We start from the raw sequence: 6,000 nt of genomic DNA on the forward strand, positions 1-6,000 counted from the left end.
GACAATGCACAACAAAAACATAAGTCTCAACATGGAAACATTACATACAAAACAGACAACATAAAAACAGACATTTCAAAAATCTGAGATCAGGAAATAGAGACATTTTTCAACATAGAAGTCAACACAATGTCTGTTGGATAGAATTGTAATATATCTATTTAAAAAAAACTAAATATTGAACATAACCCAGTTATTGCACCGGTTGAAAATTGCACATGTATGTCCAAATGTGTTTTCCGTTGCATTAAAAGTTGGGTGAATAATCTTGGAAGCTGTTATGTGTTTTCTGAGCAGAGTGTAGGTCATTCCATTTCTTAGCTGCTTTGAAGAAGGCAGATTGTGCAAAGGTGGTGGACTGTCTGGGGATGATACAGTCCCCCTTGGTGGAGGTTTTATTACCCTGCTATTTTGCTCGGAGCAGAGGTTTAAAAAAAACCTTGGCGGTGGAAGTGCTATTTTGTGAGTTTCTAAAACTGATTGAATGATGTCTGTGAGTATAACAGAACTCATATGGCAGGCTAAAACCTAAGGAAAATCCAACCAGGAAGTGGGACATCTGAGGTTTGTAGTTTTTCAAAGCTTGGCCTACCGAGTACACATTGAGATATGGATGAGGTTGCACTTCCTAGGGCTTCCACTAGATGTCAACCGTCTTTTGAAAGTTGAATGAGGATTCTACAATAAAGAAGGGGCCCATGAGACCTGTTTGAGTCAGTGGTCTGGCACAGTGCCTCGGTCTCATGACGCGCACTCCCGACAGAGTTACCTCTCGTTCCAGTGCTTTTTCTGAAGACAAAGGAATTCTCCGGTTGGAACATTATTGATGTTTTATGTAAAAACATAACGATTGATTCCATACATCGTTTGACATGTTTCTAAAGGACTGTAACGGAACCTTTTGAGTTTTTGTCTGGATGAAATGCTTGCGCCTCATGAAGACGGATTACTGGGCTGAACACGCTAACAACAAGTGGCTATTTGGACATAAATGATGGAACTTTATGGAACAAATCAGTCATTTATTGTCGAACTGGGATTCCTGGGAGTGCCTTCTGATGAAGATCATCAAAGGTAAGTGAATATTTATGGTGTTGTTTCTAACTTTGTTGATTCCAAAATGGCAGATATTCCTCTGGCTGTTTTGGGTTCTGAGCGCCGTTCTCAGATTATGCTTTTTCCGTAAAGTTTTTTAGAAATCTGACAGTGGTTGCATTAAGGGGAAGTCTCTTTAATTCTGTGAATAACACTAGTATCTTTTATCAATGTTTATTATTAGTATTTCTGCAAAATCACTGGATGTTTTGGAATCAAAACATTACAGCACGTAAGGCGCCAATGTAAACAGATTTTTTTATATAAATATGCACATTATCTAACAAAACATATTCTGCTTTTTGTGACTCCTATCTTTGGCTGGAAAAATGGCTGTGTTTTTTCGACTTGGCGGTGAAAACGAGTCGCTCGTTCCTGTAGATTGTCGATGGGACTCGGGTGCCTTCGAATCCTCTCGGAAATGCAGGCGTCGGGAATTCCGGCATGCTTCGGGGGCTGGCAATCAGCCGTGGACGAATGAGTGGAGCTGAAAACAGACCTCTCCCTCCTGCGCTCCTGGCGATGTCCATCGATCCTTATTGTTAAGGCTATGAGTGAGTCGAGGTCCAGGGATACCTCCGGAGCTGCGAGCTCGGCTTTAATCTCCTCGGATAGTCCATGAAGAAAAGTGAAGATACTCCGGGTTCCAGGTACTCTCGGCGACCAACATGGCTATTGGGCTAACTCTCTTCCTGGAAACTGGAGAATCGAATACCTTCCTCACCTCTGCCATGAAATCCTCCAAACAAAGACAAATGGCAGATTGTTGCTCCCAAACTGCCGTAGCCCAGGAGAGCACCCTACTAGACATTAGCGTTATAAGATACACTATTCTCGAGCGGTCCGAAGGGAATGAAGAGGGCTGCAGCTAAAATATGAGGGAGCACTGGGAAAGAAACACCCGGCAGGTTCCAGGGTCCCTAACATAGCGTTCAGGAGGAGGTAAGCGGTGTTCTCTGGAAGCCGGGGTGAGCTGTACAAAATCATCACTGTCAGAGGAATTACTGACCGTCCAGGAGGTCTCCGTTGTGACATGTTGCCTGATAGTAACGTCTCGAAACCTTGTCATTGCATCCCGACAGCGTTTGAAGACATTCCATAAGGCTCTGAAGTAGCTCCTCATGTTTTTCAATGGTGGCTCCCTGCAGGGAGACAGCGTGACAGAGCCGGTCCGAGTCTGCTTGGTCTGTCATCGCCAGTTTGTACTATAACGACAAAGGGCGAGACCCAGATGCAGACACAGGAGGCAGATGGTTTGAGTCTCTGATATTTATTAAAAAGCAAGGGGCAGGCAAGAGGCAGGTCGAGGACTGTCTAAATTAAGGGTGAAATGTAGTTATTAATTTCCACCGTTATTAACTAAATTATTATGCAATTATTATGGTGGATCGAACTGTGAAGATGGCCTACTTTTTGAAGTGATTTGTTTGACAATGAGATTAAAACATTATCACACAGCACCCATGGTATGTGAAACTGAGCCTGTGCATGCCACAAAAACAACAGTAAACGAGATACGATGTTTACTTGCCACAGTATCCCGTCTTAGATCACCATATCCCAGGCATCTTATCTGTGTTTCTCATAACCGGGATACAAGCTTTTTTGGGTTATGGTCAACGGTATATGATGTTTATATTTATATTTCTCTTTGCAGATACATTTGTTGTAATGACTGCAGTCATTAACCCTCTTGGGCATGGAGTTCACCAGAGCTTCACAGGTTGCCACTGGAGTCCTCTTCCACTCCTCCATGACGACATCACGGAGCTGGTGGATGTTAGAGACCTTGCACTCCTCCACCTTCCATTTGAGGATGCCCCACAGATGCTCAATAGGGTTTAGGTCTGGAGACATGCTTGGCCAGTCCATCACCTTTATCCTCAGCTTCTTTAGCAAGGCAGTAGTCATCTTGGAGGTGTGTTTAGGGTCGTTATCATGTTGGAATACTGCCCTGCGGCCCAGTCTCCGAAGGGAGGGGGATCATGCTCTGCTTCAGTATGTCACAGTACATGTTGGCATTCATGATTCCCTCAATTAACTGTAGCTCCCCAGTGCCGGAAGATCTCATGCAGCCCCAGACCATGACACTCCCACCACCATGCTTGACTGTAGGCAAGACACACTTATCTTTGTACTCCCCACATGGTTGCCGCCACACACGCTTGACACCATCTGAATCAAATAAGTTTCTTGGTCTCATCAGACCACAGGACACGGTTCCAGTAATCCATGTCCTTAGTCTGCTTGTTTTCAGCAAACTGTTTGCAGGCTTTCTTGTGCATCATCTTTAGAAGAGGCTTCCTTCTGGGACGACAGCCATGCAGACCAATTTGATGCAGTGTACGGCGTATGGTCTGAGCACTGACAGGCTGACCCCCCCACCCCTTCAACCTCTGCAGCAATGCTGGCAGCACTCATACGTCTATTTCCCAAAGACAACCTCTGGATATGACGCTGAGCACGTGCACGCAACTCCTTTGGCCGACCATGGCGAGGCCTGTTCTGAGTGGAACCTGTCCAGTTAAACCGCTGTATGGTCTTGGCCACCTTGCTGCAGCTCAGTTCTAGGGTCTTGGCAATCTTCTTATAGCCTAGGCCTTCTTTATGTAGAGCAACAATTCTTTTTTTCAGATCCTCAGAGTACTTTGCCATGAGGTGCCATGTTGAACTTCCAGTGACCAGTCAGTATGAGGGAGTGTGAGAGCGATGACACCAAATTTAACACACCTGCTCCCCATTCACACCTGAGACCTTGTAACACTAACGAGTCACATGACACCGTGGAGGAAAAATTGGGCCCAATTTGGACATTTTCACTTAGGGGTGTACTCACTTTTGTTGCCAGTGGTTTAGACATTAACGGCTGTGTGTTGAGTTATTTTGAGGGGACAGCAAATGTACACTGTTATACAAGCTGTACACTCACTACTTTACATTGTAGCAAAGTGTAATTTCTTCAGTGTTGTCACATGAAAAGATATACTCAAATATTTACAAAAATGTGAGGGGTGTACTCACTTTTGTGATATACTGTATGTGAGAATGCTGTTCACCGACTACAGCTCAGCATTTAACACCATAGTACCCTCTAAACTCATCATCAAGCTCGAGACCCTGGGTCTCGACCCCGCCCTGTACAATTGGGTCCTGGACTTCCTGACGGGCCGCCCCCAGGTGGTGAGGGTAGGTAACAACATCTCCACCCCGCTGATCCTCAACACTCGGGCCCCACAAGGGTGCGTTCTCGGCCCTCTCCTGTACTCCCTGTTCACCCACGACTGCATAGCCATGCACGCCTCCAACTCAATCATCAAGTTTGCAGACGACACTACAGTGGTAGGCTTGATTACCAACAACGATGAGACGGCCTACAGGGAGGAGGTGAGGGCCCTCGGAGTGTGGTGTCAGGATAATAACCTCACACTCAACGTCAACAAAACAAAGGAGATGATCGTGGACTTCAGGAAACAGCAGAGGGAGCACCCCCCTATCCACATCGACGGGACAGTAGTGGAGAGGGTGGAAAGTTTTAAGTTCCTCGGCGTACACATCACAGACAAACTGAAATGGTCCAACCACACAGACAGCGTGGTGAAGAAGGCGCAGCAGCCCCACTTCAACCTCAGGAGGCTGAAGAAATTTGGCTTGTCACCAAAAACACTTTTACAGATGCACAATCGAGAGCATCCTGTCGGGCTGTATCACCGCCTGGTACAGCAACTGCTCCGCCCATAACCGTAAGGCTCTCCAGAGGGTAGTGAGGTCTGCACAACGCATCACCGGGGGCAAACTACCTGCCCTCCAGGACACCTACCCCACCCCATGTCACAGGAAGGCCAAAAAGATAATCAAGGACAACAACCACCCGAGCCACTGCCTGCTATCATCCAGATGGCGAGGTCAGTACAGGTGCATCAATGCAGGGACCGAGAGACTGAAAAACAACTTCTATATCAAGGCCATCAGACTGTTAAACAGCCATCACTAACATTGAGTGGCTGCTGCCAACATACTAACTCAACTCCAGCCACTTTAATAATGGAAAAATGTATGTAATAAATGTATCACTAGCCACTTTATTAAACAATGCCACTTCATATAATGTTTACATACCCTACATTACTCATCTCATATGTATATACTGTACTCTATACCGTCCACTGCATCTTGCCTATGCCGTTCTATACCATCACTCATTCATATATGTTTTTATGTACATATTATTATTCATTCCTTTACACTTGTGTGTATAAGGTAATTGTTGTGAAATTGTTAGAAGCACAAGCATTTCGCTAAACTTGCATTAACATCTGCTAACCATGTGTATGTGACAAATCAAATTTGATTTGATAAAAGCCCCTTAGATATTCTCACAGACCAGATTTGCCCGAATGAAAAATGCCCCTTAGATATTCATTTAGTATCCTCCAATCCTCTAAATTGAATTAGAACTACAGTACAGGGACATTTCATTTTATTTCACCTTTATTTCACCTTTATTAAGTTGAGAACAAGTTCTCATTTACAACTGCGACCTTGCTAAGATAAAGCAAAGCAGTGCATCACAAATAAAAACAGAGTTGCACAATAGATAAAGTCTATGTACAGTGTGTGCAAATGAGGTAGGATAAGGGAGGTAAGGCAATAAATAGGCCATAGTGGAGAAATAATTACAATATACCAACTAAACACTGGAGTGATAGATGTACATGAGTTGAATGTGCAAGTAGAGATACTGGGGTGCAAAGGAGCAAAATAAATCAAATAAATAACAGTATGGGGATGAGGTACTTGGATGGGCTTTTTACAGATGGGCTATGTACAGGTGCAGTGATCTGTGAGCTACTCTGACAGCTGGTGCTTAAAGTTAGTGAGGGAGATATGAGTCTCCAGCTTCAGTGA

The sequence above is a fragment of the Oncorhynchus kisutch genome, linkage group LG14, assembly GCF_002021735.2.
Source record: "Oncorhynchus kisutch isolate 150728-3 linkage group LG14, Okis_V2, whole genome shotgun sequence".
In the NCBI taxonomy this organism is placed as follows: Eukaryota; Metazoa; Chordata; class Actinopteri; order Salmoniformes; family Salmonidae; genus Oncorhynchus; species Oncorhynchus kisutch.